The sequence below is a fragment of the Sardina pilchardus genome, chromosome 4 (genome assembly GCF_963854185.1).
Source record: "Sardina pilchardus chromosome 4, fSarPil1.1, whole genome shotgun sequence".
NCBI classification, from domain to species: domain Eukaryota; kingdom Metazoa; phylum Chordata; class Actinopteri; order Clupeiformes; family Clupeidae; genus Sardina; species Sardina pilchardus.
In genome coordinates, this window is record NC_084997.1 from 25,153,407 (window position 1) to 25,169,962 (window position 16,556).

Below are 16,556 nucleotides of genomic sequence, written 5' to 3' on the forward strand. Positions count from 1 at the left end.
CAATTGCTTCCCTCAAAGAGGAGCTCTTGGCGAAAATAGACGAGAAATTGGAGGGCCAAACAGCAGACATCAGGAGACAGGTAGACCAGCTTCGGGAGGAGCTGGAAACGAACAGGGGCAATGCCAATAGCAGAATGGAAGTGTTGGACCAACAGTATGAGCGGCTTGAGAACGCCGCTAACCAGCAGGCTACAACAGTCAGCACACTCGAGCTGGAAGTGGCTTCTATGAAAAAAGATATAGCCACACTTAAAGAACGTAACGAAGACCTTGAACACAGATCACGTCGCTGTAATTTGCGAATAATTGGTGTGAGGGAAGGAAGGGAGAGTGGTGAGGGACCTGTCAGCTACATATCACGCATCCTGGGTGACACATTGGAAATGGAGAAAGCACCTCTACTCGACCGGGCGCATCGCGCTTTGCGAGTCTCATCTGCTCAGGAAAGTCCGCCCAGAGCATTTGTTGTCAGGTGTCACTACTATCAAGACAAGGTGGCCATCCTTCAGAAGGCTGCAGGGAAACTCCTTAAATCGGCTGACGGCGACGGCATACGCATCTTTCCTGACTACACACTAGAAGTTAGCAGACAACGGGCTAAGTTTAACGACGTGAAGAAAACACTACGTGAATGCAAGTTGAAGGGCCTTCGCTACGGTGTTGTCTACCCTGCTGAGCTGAAGATTACACTTCCGGACGGAACTGTAGAGAAATTTAAAGATCCCAGCAAAGCAAAGGACTATGTCGGTAACGTAATTACCAAGCTAACTGAGGTGTAATACATCTTTTGTCTTAATGTATGTGTAGTAGGGTAGAGTCTGACTGCTGGCCCTGTGTCTTCCCTCTGGCCTGCCTTAGTTAACGAGGGGCGGGGCAGTGACCTTAATTGCTTAACTGGCTATTTAAGAGCCTGGTGGCTAGCAACAATGGAGGCTCTGCTGCAAGAAAGTGTGTGTGTGTGTGAGCACACCAGAGCCTTCCACCAGGTATGCCATCTTTTTAAGTGTTTCTGTTTGTATTAGTTTTGTCATTGTGGTTAATGTTTATCATTTTATGTACTGTAGCTGGGTGCCCTGCCTGTCCGGACCACAGCAGTGGTGATGTTTCCTGCTCTCCGGACTGCTACAGTTGGTCAGGCTGCTGTCTTGTCTTCCTTTAGTTTTGTTTGATGTTTGATTTACTATTTTGTCTGTTACTTTTGGTTTGATTGTCTTTGTCCATTGTCTTTCTTTCGTGAGCAGGCAGAGTGTTAATGTGGGGGGCCTAGTCACCTGCTGGGGAACTATTAGCCTGATTACCATCGACTTTCAAAGGCTCTGCGAGACTTTAGTCTGACCAACAGCCTGTGCTAACACGGTTTCTTGCCAGCGCTGGTTGACCCGCCTCCTTTAAGTGCCTCGGTTTGCTACTGGTAGATGTCAGAAAGCGGATTGCCGAGTTTAAACCAATAACAACACTCTTTCCGCTGCCTTGAACACGCCTCTACCCAGAGCCGTTGGAGCTGCTCAAAGTTGATTGGTTCTCGACCAAAGGGGGCAGTTCCGCAGATTTCGGGAACTCAGAAATCCTTCTCAATGAGCAGTTGACCAGACCAGCAGCAAAAGCCTGAAGGCGTTGCGTCACTGGGAGGGCGTGCCAGGCTAGGGAACTATAGTAATTGCACGTGTGTGTACTGAGAGTTGCTTGCTGTGGAGAGCTGCATTACTTCTTAACACTTTCATACTGTAGAATTGCTGTGTTGGGTACAAACTTATCACCCTTGATATTAGCCTGCCCCCTCAGGCAAGCTCTGTCTGTCTCTGTTGAATGTCTGTCTTTTGTGTTCAATAAATTGTTTATTTAAGGAATTCATGTCTCCAATATGCTTTAAAGAACCTGTGCAGCTCTGTTTGGTAAAGGTCCCAAGCTCCTAAAGATTCCCTGAGGCGCTAGGCCCCAGGGTGGCGTAGTCAGGCTACAGATTTGGGGTGGTTGCCCTGACCACCCTGTTACATTCTGGCGTAAGTCGGCAGCAAGCAAAGAGACATGAATTCCTGTTTTTGTTTTGTTTTGTTAGATTCTTGTTGTGCTTGTTTTCTTTGTTTTCCTTAATTCCAAGACAAGACAGCAGCTGACCAGAAGATCAAGCACCAGGAACCCTCTGAAGTCCAGCCTCCAACATCCCCAAGTGCCCACCCTCACCGTGGTGAAGTCCTCTGTGCCTCCTTTTGACCAGCCCAGCGGATGGCGCCTCCGCAGGTTGGTCGGGATCACCCCATGGAAGGACTGCTACCCACTTTCGTCAGGGTTCATGTTGGAGTGGGATGAGCATGATGTATGGACTTATGGGGGGATGTCGGGTTATGTGTGTGTTTGTCATGGTTTTAACCATTTTAATAGGTAGCCGGGGGTCAGCCTCAGAGAATCACTGGGTCATGGGGTGGGTCCCATTAGCGGGGTTTTCTGAGGGGCCCCTGGTGTTCCTCATTCCAGCATTGGCCTACTGACCATGCTGTGTCCTTGTGTGTTGGGTAGCAGTGTTTGAAACACTGGGTCCCCAGTTGGGTAGCAGTGCTTGAGACACTGGGTCCCCTGAATCTGGGTAGCAGAACTGGCCCATTGGCCAGGCTGCATGCCACCGGAGTGTTGGGTAGCCGCGCTGGCCGCGGGGTCCCCTGTATCTGGGGTCTGGTCCAGTGACCAGACTCGTCCCCATCATGGGGTTGAGTGGCAGCACTGGGGTTAACCTGGCTGCCACTTACCTGCTTGACTTTCATATGTGCCCAGGTGAGCCCTTACCAACCCCTCATGTGCTCATTTTAACGGTGTATCGTCGGGACGACGATACATCTTGGGGGGGAAGAATGTAGTAGGGTAGAGTCTGACTGCTGGCCCTGTGTCTTCCCTCTGGCCTGCCTTAGTTAACGAGGGGCGGGGCAGTGACCTTAATTGCTTAACTGGCTATTTAAGAGTCTGATGGCTAGCAGCAATGGAGGCTCTGCTGCAAGAAAGTGTGTGTGTGTGTGAGCACACCAGAGCCTTCCACCAGGTATGCCATCTTTTTAAGTGTTTCTGTTTGTATTAGTTTTGTCATTGTGGTTAATGTTTATCATTTTATGTACTGTAGCTGGGTGCCCTGCCTGTCCGGACCACAGCAGTGGTGATGTTTCCTGCTCTCCGGACTGCTACAGTTGGTCAGGCTGCTGTCTTGTCTTCCTTTAGTTTTGTTTGATGTTTGATTTACTATTTTGTCTGTTACTTTTGGTTTGATTGTCTTTGTCCATTGTCTTTCTTTCGTGAGCAGGCAGAGTGTTAATGGGGGGGGGGCTAGTCACCTGCTGGGGAACTATAGTAATTGCACGTGTGTGTACTGAGAGTTGCTTGCTGTGGAGAGCTGCATTACTTCTTAACACTTTCATACTGTAGAATTGCTGTGTTGGGTACAAACTTATCACCCTTGATATTAGCCTGCCCCCTCAGGCAAGCTCTGTCTGTCTCTGTTGAATGTCTGTCTTTTGTGTTCAATAAATTGTTTATTTAAGGAATTCATGTCTCCAATATGCTTTAAAGAACCTGTGCAGCTCTGTTTGGTAAAGGTCCCAAGCTCCTAAAGATTCCCTGAGGCGCTAGGCCCCAGGGTGGCGTAGTCAGGCTACAGATTTGGGGTGGTTGCCCTGACCACCCTGTTACATTCTGGCGTAAGTCGGCAGCAAGCAAAGAGACATGAATTCCTGTTTTTGTTTTGTTTTGTTAGATTCTTGTTGTGCTTGTTTTCTTTGTTTTCCTTAATTCCAAGACAAGACAGCAGCTGACCAGAAGATCAAGCACCAGGAACCCTCTGAAGTCCAGCCTCCAACATCCCCAAGTGCCCACCCTCACCGTGGTGAAGTCCTCTGTGCCTCCTTTTGACCAGCCCAGCGGATGGCGCCTCCGCAGGTTGGTCGGGATCACCCCATGGAAGGACTGCTTCCCACTTTCGTCAGGGTTCATGTTGGAGTGGGATGAGCATGATGTATGGACTTATGGGGGGATGTCGGGTTATGTGTGTGTTTGTCATGGTTTTAACCATTTTAATAGGTAGCCGGGGGTCAGCCTCAGAGAATCACTGGGTCATGGGGTGGGTCCCATTAGCGGGGTTTTCTGAGGGGCCCCTGGTGTTCCTCATTCCAGCATTGGCCTACTGACCATGCTGTGTCCTTGTGTGTTGGGTAGCAGTGTTTGAAACACTGGGTCCCCAGTTGGGTAGCAGTGCTTGAGACACTGGGTCCCCTGAATCTGGGTAGCAGAACTGGCCCATTGGCCAGGCTGCATGCCACCGGAGTGTTGGGTAGCCGCGCTGGCCGCGGGGTCCCCTGTATCTGGGGTCTGGTCCAGTGACCAGACTCGTCCCCATCATGGGGTTGAGTGGCAGCACTGGGGTTAACCTGGCTGCCACTTACCTGCTTGACTTTCATATGTGCCCAGGTGAGCCCTTACCAACCCCTCATGTGCTCATTTTAACGGTGTATCGTCGGGACGACGATACATCTTGGGGGGGAAGAATGTAGTAGGGTAGAGTCTGACTGCTGGCCCTGTGTCTTCCCTCTGGCCTGCCTTAGTTAACGAGGGGCGGGGCAGTGACCTTAATTGCTTAACTGGCTATTTAAGAGTCTGATGGCTAGCAGCAATGGAGGCTCTGCTGCAAGAAAGTGTGTGTGTGTGTGAGCACACCAGAGCCTTCCACCAGGTATGCCATCTTTTTAAGTGTTTCTGTTTGTATTAGTTTTGTCATTGTGGTTAATGTTTATCATTTTATGTACTGTAGCTGGGTGCCCTGCCTGTCCGGACCACAGCAGTGGTGATGTTTCCTGCTCTCCGGACTGCTACAGTTGGTCAGGCTGCTGTCTTGTCTTCCTTTAGTTTTGTTTGATGTTTGATTTACTATTTTGTCTGTTACTTTTGGTTTGATTGTCTTTGTCCATTGTCTTTCTTTCGTGAGCAGGCAGAGTGTTAATGGGGGGGGGCCTAGTCACCTGCTGGGGAACTATAGTAATTGCACGTGTGTGTACTGAGAGTTGCTTGCTGTGGAGAGCTGCATTACTTCTTAACACTTTCATACTGTAGAATTGCTGTGTTGGGTACAAACTTATCACCCTTGATATTAGCCTGCCCCCTCAGGCAAGCTCTGTCTGTCTCTGTTGAATGTCTGTCTTTTGTGTTCAATAAATTGTTTATTTAAGGAATTCATGTCTCCAATATGCTTTAAAGAACCTGTGCAGCTCTGTTTGGTAAAGGTCCCAAGCTCCTAAAGATTCCCTGAGGCGCTAGGCCCCAGGGTGGCGTAGTCAGGCTACAGATTTGGGGTGGTTGCCCTGACCACCCTGTTACATTCTGGCGTAAGTCGGCAGCAAGCAAAGAGACATGAATTCCTGTTTTTGTTTTGTTTTGTTAGATTCTTGTTGTGCTTGTTTTCTTTGTTTTCCTTAATTCCAAGACAAGACAGCAGCTGACCAGAAGATCAAGCACCAGGAACCCTCTGAAGTCCAGCCTCCAACATCCCCAAGTGCCCACCCTCACCGTGGTGAAGTCCTCTGTGCCTCCTTTTGACCAGCCCAGCGGATGGCGCCTCCGCAGGTTGGTCGGGATCAACCCATGGAAGGACTGCTACCCACTTTCGTCAGGGTTCATGTTGGAGTGGGATGAGCATGATGTATGGACTTATGGGGGGATGTCGGGTTATGTGTGTGTTTGTCATGGTTTTAACCATTTTAATAGGTAGCCGGGGGTCAGCCTCAGAGAATCACTGGGTCATGGGGTGGGTCCCATTAGCGGGGTTTTCTGAGGGGCCCCTGGTGTTCCTCATTCCAGCATTGGCCTACTGACCATGCTGTGTCCTTGTGTGTTGGGTAGCAGTGTTTGAAACACTGGGTCCCCAGTTGGGTAGCAGTGCTTGAGACACTGGGTCCCCTGAATCTGGGTAGCAGAACTGGCCCATTGGCCAGGCTGCATGCCACCGGAGTGTTGGGTAGCCGCGCTGGCCGCGGGGTCCCCTGTATCTGGGGTCTGGTCCAGTGACCAGACTCGTCCCCATCATGGGGTTGAGTGGCAGCACTGGGGTTAACCTGGCTGCCACTTACCTGCTTGACTTTCATATGTGCCCAGGTGAGCCCTTACCAACCCCTCATGTGCTCATTTTAACGGTGTATCGTCGGGACGACGATACATCTTGGGGGGGAAGAATGTAGTAGGGTAGAGTCTGACTGCTGGCCCTGTGTCTTCCCTCTGGCCTGCCTTAGTTAACGAGGGGCGGGGCAGTGACCTTAATTGCTTAACTGGCTATTTAAGAGTCTGATGGCTAGCAGCAATGGAGGCTCTGCTGCAAGAAAGTGTGTGTGTGTGTGAGCACACCAGAGCCTTCCACCAGGTATGCCATCTTTTTAAGTGTTTCTGTTTGTATTAGTTTTGTCATTGTGGTTAATGTTTATCATTTTATGTACTGTAGCTGGGTGCCCTGCCTGTCCGGACCACAGCAGTGGTGATGTTTCCTGCTCTCCGGACTGCTACAGTTGGTCAGGCTGCTGTCTTGTCTTCCTTTAGTTTTGTTTGATGTTTGATTTACTATTTTGTCTGTTACTTTTGGTTTGATTGTCTTTGTCCATTGTCTTTCTTTCGTGAGCAGGCAGAGTGTTAATGGGGGGGGGGCCTAGTCACCTGCTGGGGAACTATAGTAATTGCACGTGTGTGTACTGAGAGTTGCTTGCTGTGGAGAGCTGCATTACTTCTTAACACTTTCATACTGTAGAATTGCTGTGTTGGGTACAAACTTATCACCCTTGATATTAGCCTGCCCCCTCAGGCAAGCTCTGTCTGTCTCTGTTGAATGTCTGTCTTTTGTGTTCAATAAATTGTTTATTTAAGGAATTCATGTCTCCAATATGCTTTAAAGAACCTGTGCAGCTCTGTTTGGTAAAGGTCCCAAGCTCCTAAAGATTCCCTGAGGCGCTAGGCCCCAGGGTGGCGTAGTCAGGCTACAGATTTGGGGTGGTTGCCCTGACCACCCTGTTACATTCTGGCGTAAGTCGGCAGCAAGCAAAGAGACATGAATTCCTGTTTTTGTTTTGTTTTGTTAGATTCTTGTTGTGCTTGTTTTCTTTGTTTTCCTTAATTCCAAGACAAGACAGCAGCTGACCAGAAGATCAAGCACCAGGAACCCTCTGAAGTCCAGCCTCCAACATCCCCAAGTGCCCACCCTCACCGTGGTGAAGTCCTCTGTGCCTCCTTTTGACCAGCCCAGCGGATGGCGCCTCCGCAGGTTGGTCGGGATCAACCCATGTGTAACCTCACTCCAGCACACTCATGTTGTGGTATAGAAAAGTTACCTTTTATTTCTCTATTGCTTTAACTACAATTGAACTCTTTGAAAATGAAAACGTCCTATACTTAGATCCTTAGATCTACACATAAATGAAGCCTTACTCCGGAATTTATCAAACTGAAAATGAGGAGCACCTAACACAAACAGTTACCCATTTGAAGTAGAAAACCCAAATAATGACAGTAGTAATTGTAAATCACAAGCTCCCTAACGTACTTCATAAGTATAGCTCACCATAACCAGTAGGTCTTAACAACACTCTCAAAACAGGCATTTATATTCAGTAAACCCCCATCCATACATCATAACATCAATAGCACGTAACACATTGTAAATACCCTTGCAGGCAAAACGCCAGTATCACAAAAGTCACGAGTATTCTCACTGCTGATCACTGTTGTCACTGTTTCGTTAAGTGTTCACTCAGTGTCAAGCCACTAGATGGTCACGTAAAAGTGTTCCATACAAAAAGTATTGTTCACGGGATGCACGTCTTGTCAGTGACTGGAGTGGAGAGTCTCATGTGGCAGGGAATACTCACAGACCACACCGAGAGTGCCGCGGGGGTGGGAGAGAGGAGGGACAGATGACAGGGAGAAGCGCTGGTTTCTCGTACAAGCTGGCAGGATGAAGCGTCCAACGTCGATCCAGCAGAACGACGACACTAATATGATATTCTCTAAAGCTAGTTTAACTTCACAGTAAAATAACTAGTGAGGCAATTCCTCCTCACGCTACGACGTCATACACTTTCTGAACAGCAACGACGCAAAGTTGATTGAAGTCTATTCTTCTCTGTGACACGACCGCTCCAGATATTCTTCGTCCACCACAGGGACACAATAACACTACTTTACACTAAACTTAGCAAATATATATGCAACTCGGTAAAATAAGTTCACTTTCTTCAGGCTTACTTAGCTAACGTGTCGAGTCCACGGAGGCTGCCATCTTCCATCCTTGTCCTTTTTCGCGCTACTCCTCCAAGTCCCGCCCTCTCCACACACCCCATTGGACGGCACACCAACTTCCTCAGCCACTGATTGGTTTACCGCCAATCCATGTCCTAGGCTGCTATTGAATGTAGTTCTTCACAGGGGAGGGTTTGACAGTCAAAATGAAAGTGCACAGAATAATTATGTCCACAGTCTAAGGCACCCTTACATTCCCCCCCTTCAAACCCTGCCACATATACCTCTCCACAATTTACACGTTCTCTGAAAGTCCATGCAAGTACTTTTTTTGTTGTTTTTACAGAGCAATAAGAACAGAACATTAACAAAACATTAACACTTCATATTGCTTAAACATCTCTTATTTTGTAAGAAAATCTCTGAATCTACCAGGGAGTTGACCTCTGGTGCTCCTCTGAGGTCTGAATGACCTTTGCTCACTGTCACTGTCAATTCCTATCGCAGCTGTATCATCTGACTGTACTTCCCCATGTGACTCGTGCTCGTCAGCGCTTAAGATCCCACCCTGTTCACTCTGCCTACTCCTAACCTCCTCATCAGTTTCAGAAGTGTCGTCTGAGGGACTATGGTGAGAGTGTGTATCTCTGACAGTGGGTTTGGGGTTACAGCTACGGGGGACACAGACTAAGTCATAGGAATCGGATTCAGATTCATGGGGAGCTCTATGCTCTTGGGGGGGCCTACTTGTTAGAGGGGTCTCAAATATGCACGGTTTCATTTGGTCCCTATGTACCACCTTGGTAGGGCCACCAGCCTCAGGCTTAACAGTATACACGGGCATGTCTGGGTGGCTCTGGGCCACAACAAGGTAAGGGTCCGGCTCCCATCTATCTTGAATCTTGTTCCTGCCACGTGGTTTGTGGTTCCTCAGGAGGACTCTGTCCCCAGGCCGAATGAGTGCGCCACGTGCCCGTCGATCATACAACCTCTTTCGTCGCTTTGAGGCACCTTGAGTCGCAGCCCGCGCGGCGTCTGCCGCCACCCGCAGTCTCTCATGGTGATTCAGCACCCAGTCGTCAAGATTTTCTGCATCGCTGTCACTGAGATCCATTCCCCCAAGCACATCCCGGGGCAAACGGGCATCTCTCCCGAATAGCAAATAAAAGGGAGAGTACCCAGTAGATGAATGAATGTGGCTATTGTACGCCATAACTAATTCTGGCAAGTACTCTCTCCAGTTCTTCTTTTTGTTCGCCGGGAGAGTTCTTAGCATCTCATGCATCGTGCGGTTAAATCTTTCGCATTGTGAATTCCCCTGCGGGTGGTAGGGCGTTGTTCTGCTTTTTGCTATACCATATGTGCGACAGAGTTCCTTTATCACACTGGCCTCAAAGTTCCGGCCTTGATCAGCATGTAATCGGGCAGGGCACCCATAATAGGAAAACCAATGTTTGACTAACGCAGCAGCGGTGGTGCGTGCAGACTGATCTTTTGTGGCAACTGCCACTGTAAACCTTGTGAACATATCAGTGAGGACCAGCACATTTTCATATCCCCCTGCTGACTGCTCTAACAAGGTATAATCCATGGCTAGTACCTCTAAAGGGACAGTGACATTGCTACACACCATTTGGGCTTGAGCCTTTGGGAACACGTCCTTGGCTAGACTGCACCTAGTGCACTGTTTCACCCAAGTCTCAACATCCTTGGTCATGGACGGCCAATAATAGCCTCGGCTCAGCTTAGCCAAGGTGCCCTTAACACTAAAGTGACCCCCATGATCATGATGGCTCTCATAGACTGTGCGTTGTAGCGATCTGGGCACAATCAGTTGGCAAACATTCTCCCCATCACGCGGGTCTTGCAAACATCGGACCAACACCCCCCGTTGGAGCCTTAGTCTCTCCCAGTCTCTGCACAATTTCCGCTGAGATGAGTTCAGACTTCGCAACTGCTGCTTGCCAGGTTGTCTGCCCATCTTCACTGCCTCCAGCATTGGTCCAACATCATGATCCTGCATCTGAAGGTCCCGGACCTCTTCCCAACAGTAACTACCTACTCTATATCTCACAGCGGCCTGAGTTGCTTGAACCTGCCTTGGTTCCTGGAGGTAATCCTTGTGGGAGGGCCACAGGCTGGCTCTCACTTCATCCTCCTTAATGACTAGGAAATCTTTACCCGTATCTTCTGCTTCAGGCTCAAGGGTGGTGGGGAGACGGGATAAGATGTCGGCATTTTGGTTAGACTTTCCTGGCTTGTAGTGGACCTCGAAGTTAAATTCTGCCAGCTGGGCAACCCACCTCTCTTCAACGGCACCAAGGTTGGCAGTCTCTAAATGTCGGAGGGGGTTATGATCTGTGATGACTGTGAACTTGGCGTACATTAGTAAGTCACGGAACTTTTCCGTGACAGCCCATTTCAGGGCGAGAAGTTCTAATTTGAACGCGCTGTAATTCCTGTCATTTCGCTCCGAACCACGCAGACCCCGGCTCGCATACGCTATAACCCGCTCAATGCCGTCTTGCCGTTGACTTAACACAGCCCCAAGACCCTGTCTGCTTCCATCAGTTGTCACGATGAAGGGAAGATGATAGTCAGGATAAGCCAGCACAGGAGGTGCCATTAGGCAAGCTCTCAGTTTGTCAAAAGCCATTTGACACTCTTTGCTCCACTGAAAGTACTGGTGAGTTTCCTTATCCCCCCTCTTAACTTTGCTCAGCAGGGCATGCAAGGGTCTAGCTACTTGCGAAAAATGGGGAACAAAGCGCCGATAATAAGACATGAACCCTACCACCTGCCTCACCTCTCTCACAGAGCGGGGAGTCGGCCAATCCTCTAAGACCCTCACTTTTTCCATGTCGACTTGAACCCCTCCTGCAGACACCACATGTCCAAGGAACTTAACTTCAGGTCTGAGCAGGAAACACTTCTTTGGATTCAGCTTCAACCCGTGGTTACGAAGCCTGCTGAACACCAAGTCCAGTCTTTCTAAGTGAGTTTTGAAATCTCTGGAGAATACCAGGACATCATCTAAGTACACAAGCAGGACATCAAATGCTAGATCACCTAGGACTGACTCCATAAGGCGCTGAAATGTCGCCGGGGCATTGCATAGCCCAAAAGGCATGCGTGTCCACTGGAACAGCCCAAAAGGTGTGGTCACTGCTGTCTTTTCCTGGTCTTTCTCCTCGACAGCTACCTGGAAATACCCAGATGTCAGATCTAATGATGAAAATAGTTGTGCTTGTCCCAGTGCATCCAGGGATTCCTCAACTCTTGGTAGAGGGTATGCATCTTTATGGGTTACATTATTTAACTTTCTATAGTCACAGCAAAATCGAACGGACCCATCGCGCTTCATAACAATGACTGCCGGACTAGCCCACGGGCTACAACTTTCTCTCAAAATGCCTCGTGAAACAAGGTCTTGCACATGCCGTTTCACCTCTTGAAACACATGAGGTGGGATCCTCCGGTGCCGTTGCTTAATAGGATGGGCGTCACCTGTATGAACCTCGTGTTTCACCGTTGTAGTATACCCATAATCTCCCTCTCCCTTTGAGAAAACATCACCATACTTCTGTAACAGCTCATTGAGCTGAGAAACTTCCGATGGTGTGAGCCCCATTACATTGGCTTGGACAGGCACTGTCAGCCTCCCAGGGTGGTGATTCTCACATGCACTCTCACCCTCCAGTGCTCTAACATGGAGCTCCCCTTCAGCCTCCTCAAACATAAGCATGTCCTTTGGGAACACCTTCTCTGGCCTGCTAAGCTCTGCAACTCTCGACCTAGGGGGCAGCACCACAGGCTCTTGACGTGCATTGAGAAGACGCACTGACACCTTTCCCTTTACCGCATGAGTCAGGACATTCGCAACTAACAGCCCATGAGGCATGCTGATAGTTGGGGAAGCCTCAACTAACACCTGGCTGTGAACTTTCGGAGGAATTCTGCAAAGGCCCTCAATAACGACTTCACTTAGTGGGGGTACCACGACAGCTTGACGACCGGCAACTTTAACATAGCCAATCTTGCCTTTGGGGCCAACAAACTGTTCTTCCTTTGCCATCTGTACAAACACACGGTGCAAATTTCCCACTCCAGAAGACTCGTTGTGGCGATCCATCATCTGCACTCCGTGCATGTCATTAAAAAGACTGCGCAGGTCACAAAGGACATTCATGCCCAAGATGCCAGGTACCTGACTAGACGCCTTCCCCCTGGTTGTGTCATCTCGCAGCACGAACACACACTTCCCGGTTAGTTTCTTCCCAAAACACTCAACGTCTGTGTACAAACAGCCCAAAACCGGAATATCCAGCCCGTTGGCCGCTGTCAACTTGACCCATTTTGCTGGGGACAATGCCTTTCCTCTGAAGTGCTTTTTGAAATGGTCCTCAGACATCGTGGTAACCTCCGAGCCTGTGTCAAGCAAGCAGCATGTCTTAACACCATCTATGCTGACATCAACCGTGAAACAGTTGCCAAAGGCACCCATTGGTGCAGCTCTCTGCTCAGTCACGAGTGTGGATGCTGGATTGATAGCCCCCCCGGTTGCTGTTTTGATAGCTCCCTCAGCCTGACCATCTTGATCGCCCCCGGACACATCTGATATGATAGCATTAGCTTGGCGCCGTTTCCCCTGGCCCATCCGACATTCCCTGCTTATATGTCCTGGCTCCCCACAGTTGTAGCATATCAGCTGTCCCAACTCGTCCCTCTGTGGGGGTCTTTGCTGTTTAGGCCTAACGGTTACATGCTTTTCAGGCCTCTGTACTACGCTGTAAAGTTCTTCCTGTCTCGCAGCTAATTTCTGGATTGCTTCATGTAGAGACTGTAATGTCAATGCTGAAGGTGTGTCTTCAGTGGCTACACTATTTACGGTGCTACGAGTATGGCTTTTGTCACGTGTGGTTTGGGAGGTCTCCTCCTCCTCTGACCAATCAATTGCTGCTTTCATCAACTCCTGAAATGTTAGCCCTGACTGTTCTTTTGCCTGTCTCTTTATTTCTCTTCTGAGGTTATCATCTTTGAGGCCAAGGACAAACTGCTCTTTCAACATGACATCAGTGTCCGAGATGCATTTTGGATCACGACGCTTTAGACGGCGAAGTTTCTCCTCTAAGTCGTACCCGTAAGCTCGTATCCGCTCAGCTGCTGCTTGTTTCCGGTCATAAAATTCCCTCAGCCTAATGCCCACTGGAACTTTATCCCCATAAACTTCTTCTAGCATCTTGAAAACATTTCCAATGTCAGTCTCATCATCTTTGACTCTCAGTTTTACAGTTACCTTGGCCTCCCCTTTCACATGTTGTCTGATTAATTCAACTTTGTCCTCATCTGGAATTTTACATACTGAAAAGTGGGACTTAACAGCTGTGATCCATTCCTCAATGCACATTTCCCCTTCTTTTTGTGCACCACTAAAGTCTGGACATTTTCTGTCTCTTTGTATGTATACTGTAGTGGGGGTTTTCTGCTCAATGACCACCTTTGCCATTTCCATTGCATCCCTTTGGTCACTTCTTGCCTGCGCAAGTAACTGTGCCTGTTCCCTCATGTGTTTCGACTGCTCTTCAAATTTTCCTTGCAGCTCTTCAAATTGTTTCTTCAAGGCATCCATGACTGTAGCCTGATGACTGAGACCCTACTTCTGAATGGCACTAACAAAGGCTAATAAGTCTAAGAATAGTAGTGAGGGGTTTTGATTAGGTAAATATCCTGTTCGTGGACGCCATAATGTAACCTCACTCCAGCACACTCATGTTGTGGTATAGAAAAGTTACCTTTTATTTCTCTATTGCTTTAACTACAATTGAACTCTTTGAAAATGAAAACGTCCTATACTTAGATCCTTAGATCTACACATAAATGAAGCCTTACTCCGGAATTTATCAAACTGAAAATGAGGAGCACCTAACACAAACAGTTACCCATTTGAAGTAGAAAACCCAAATAATGACAGTAGTAATTGTAAATCACAAGCTCCCTAACGTACTTCATAAGTATAGCTCACCATAACCAGTAGGTCTTAACAACACTCTCAAAACAGGCATTTATATTCAGTAAACCCCCATCCATACATCATAACATCAATAGCACGTAACACATTGTAAATACCCTTGCAGGCAAAACGCCAGTATCACAAAAGTCACGAGTATTCTCACTGCTGATCACTGTTGTCACTGTTTCGTTAAGTGTTCACTCAGTGTCAAGCCACTAGATGGTCACGTAAAAGTGTTCCATACAAAAAGTATTGTTCACGGGATGCACGTCTTGTCAGTGACTGGAGTGGAGAGTCTCATGTGGCAGGGAATACTCACAGACCACACCGAGAGTGCCGCGGGGGTGGGAGAGAGGAGGGACAGATGACAGGGAGAAGCGCTGGTTTCTCGTACAAGCTGGCAGGATGAAGCGTCCAACGTCGATCCAGCAGAACGACGACACTAATATGATATTCTCTAAAGCTAGTTTAACTTCACAGTAAAATAACTAGTGAGGCAATTCCTCCTCACGCTACGACGTCATACACTTTCTGAACAGCAACGACGCAAAGTTGATTGAAGTCTATTCTTCTCTGTGACACGACCGCTCCAGATATTCTTCGTCCACCACAGGGACACAATAACACTACTTTACACTAAACTTAGCAAATATATATGCAACTCGGTAAAATAAGTTCACTTTCTTCAGGCTTACTTAGCTAACGTGTCGAGTCCACGGAGGCTGCCATCTTCCATCCTTGTCCTTTTTCGCGCTACTCCTCCAAGTCCCGCCCTCTCCACACACCCCATTGGACGGCACACCAACTTCCTCAGCCACTGATTGGTTTACCGCCAATCCATGTCCTAGGCTGCTATTGAATGTAGTTCTTCACAGGGGAGGGTTTGACAGTCAAAATGAAAGTGCACAGAATAATTATGTCCACAGTCTAAGGCACCCTTACACATGGAAGGACTGCTACCCACTTTCGTCAGGGTTCATGTTGGAGTGGGATGAGCATGATGTATGGACTTATGGGGGGATGTCGGGTTATGTGTGTGTTTGTCATGGTTTTAACCATTTTAATAGGTAGCCGGGGGTCAGCCTCAGAGAATCACTGGGTCATGGGGTGGGTCCCATTAGCGGGGTTTTCTGAGGGGCCCCTGGTGTTCCTCATTCCAGCATTGGCCTACTGACCATGCTGTGTCCTTGTGTGTTGGGTAGCAGTGTTTGAAACACTGGGTCCCCAGTTGGGTAGCAGTGCTTGAGACACTGGGTCCCCTGAATCTGGGTAGCAGAACTGGCCCATTGGCCAGGCTGCATGCCACCGGAGTGTTGGGTAGCCGCGCTGGCCGCGGGGTCCCCTGTATCTGGGGTCTGGTCCAGTGACCAGACTCGTCCCCATCATGGGGTTGAGTGGCAGCACTGGGGTTAACCTGGCTGCCACTTACCTGCTTGACTTTCATATGTGCCCAGGTGAGCCCTTACCAACCCCTCATGTGCTCATTTTAACGGTGTATCGTCGGGACGACGATACATCTTGGGGGGGAAGAATGTAGTAGGGTAGAGTCTGACTGCTGGCCCTGTGTCTTCCCTCTGGCCTGCCTTAGTTAACGAGGGGCGGGGCAGTGACCTTAATTGCTTAACTGGCTATTTAAGAGTCTGATGGCTAGCAGCAATGGAGGCTCTGCTGCAAGAAAGTGTGTGTGTGTGTGAGCACACCAGAGCCTTCCACCAGGTATGCCATCTTTTTAAGTGTTTCTGTTTGTATTAGTTTTGTCATTGTGGTTAATGTTTATCATTTTATGTACTGTAGCTGGGTGCCCTGCCTGTCCGGACCACAGCAGTGGTGATGTTTCCTGCTCTCCGGACTGCTACAGTTGGTCAGGCTGCTGTCTTGTCTTCCTTTAGTTTTGTTTGATGTTTGATTTACTATTTTGTCTGTTACTTTTGGTTTGATTGTCTTTGTCCATTGTCTTTCTTTCGTGAGCAGGCAGAGTGTTAATGGGGGGGGGCCTAGTCACCTGCTGGGGAACTATAGTAATTGCACGTGTGTGTACTGAGAGTTGCTTGCTGTGGAGAGCTGCATTACTTCTTAAAGGCACGTTTAGACTTGCTGTAGACAACGCGTTCGTGTACGCATCATGGCTGCCTCGCGTATTTTGCGGTCGTTTGGTGCGTCGGTCGTGCACGTCGTCGCAAGCGAACACGACGCGTCCGCGAGATGCAATACTGACAAGAAAGTAGGGGGCGATCATTGCCAAAACAAAGTGACTGCAAGATGCATTATCGACATCAAAGCTGGGGGCAATCATGAGAGTAAA

The 16,556-nt window shown here is 48.7% G+C and overlaps 5 long non-coding RNA genes across 5 annotated transcripts; all 5 read left to right on the plus strand.

Annotated features, from left to right (window-relative positions):
* The first annotated feature begins 928 nt into the window (after nt 1-928).
* On the plus strand, nt 929-1,211 carry LOC134078680 (uncharacterized). Its single transcript, XR_009938850.1, has 2 exons — nt 929-986; nt 1,065-1,211. It is a non-coding gene; the product is annotated as an uncharacterized LOC134078680 (long non-coding RNA).
* Nucleotides 1,212-2,965: 1,754 nt separating this feature from the next.
* Nucleotides 2,966-3,520, plus strand: LOC134078681 (uncharacterized). Its single transcript, XR_009938851.1, has 2 exons — nt 2,966-3,028; nt 3,107-3,520. It is a non-coding gene; the product is annotated as an uncharacterized LOC134078681 (long non-coding RNA).
* Nucleotides 3,521-4,642: 1,122 nt separating this feature from the next.
* On the plus strand, nt 4,643-5,197 carry LOC134077843 (uncharacterized). Its single transcript, XR_009938769.1, has 2 exons — nt 4,643-4,705; nt 4,784-5,197. It is a non-coding gene; the product is annotated as an uncharacterized LOC134077843 (long non-coding RNA).
* A 1,122-nt stretch (nt 5,198-6,319) lies between these two features.
* On the plus strand, nt 6,320-6,875 carry LOC134077844 (uncharacterized). The gene is made up of 2 exons (XR_009938770.1): nt 6,320-6,382; nt 6,461-6,875. It is a non-coding gene; the product is annotated as an uncharacterized LOC134077844 (long non-coding RNA).
* Nucleotides 6,876-15,907: 9,032 nt separating this feature from the next.
* Nucleotides 15,908-16,195, plus strand: LOC134078682 (uncharacterized). The gene is made up of 2 exons (XR_009938852.1): nt 15,908-15,970; nt 16,049-16,195. It is a non-coding gene; the product is annotated as an uncharacterized LOC134078682 (long non-coding RNA).
* The last annotated feature ends 361 nt before the right edge of the window (nt 16,196-16,556 follow it).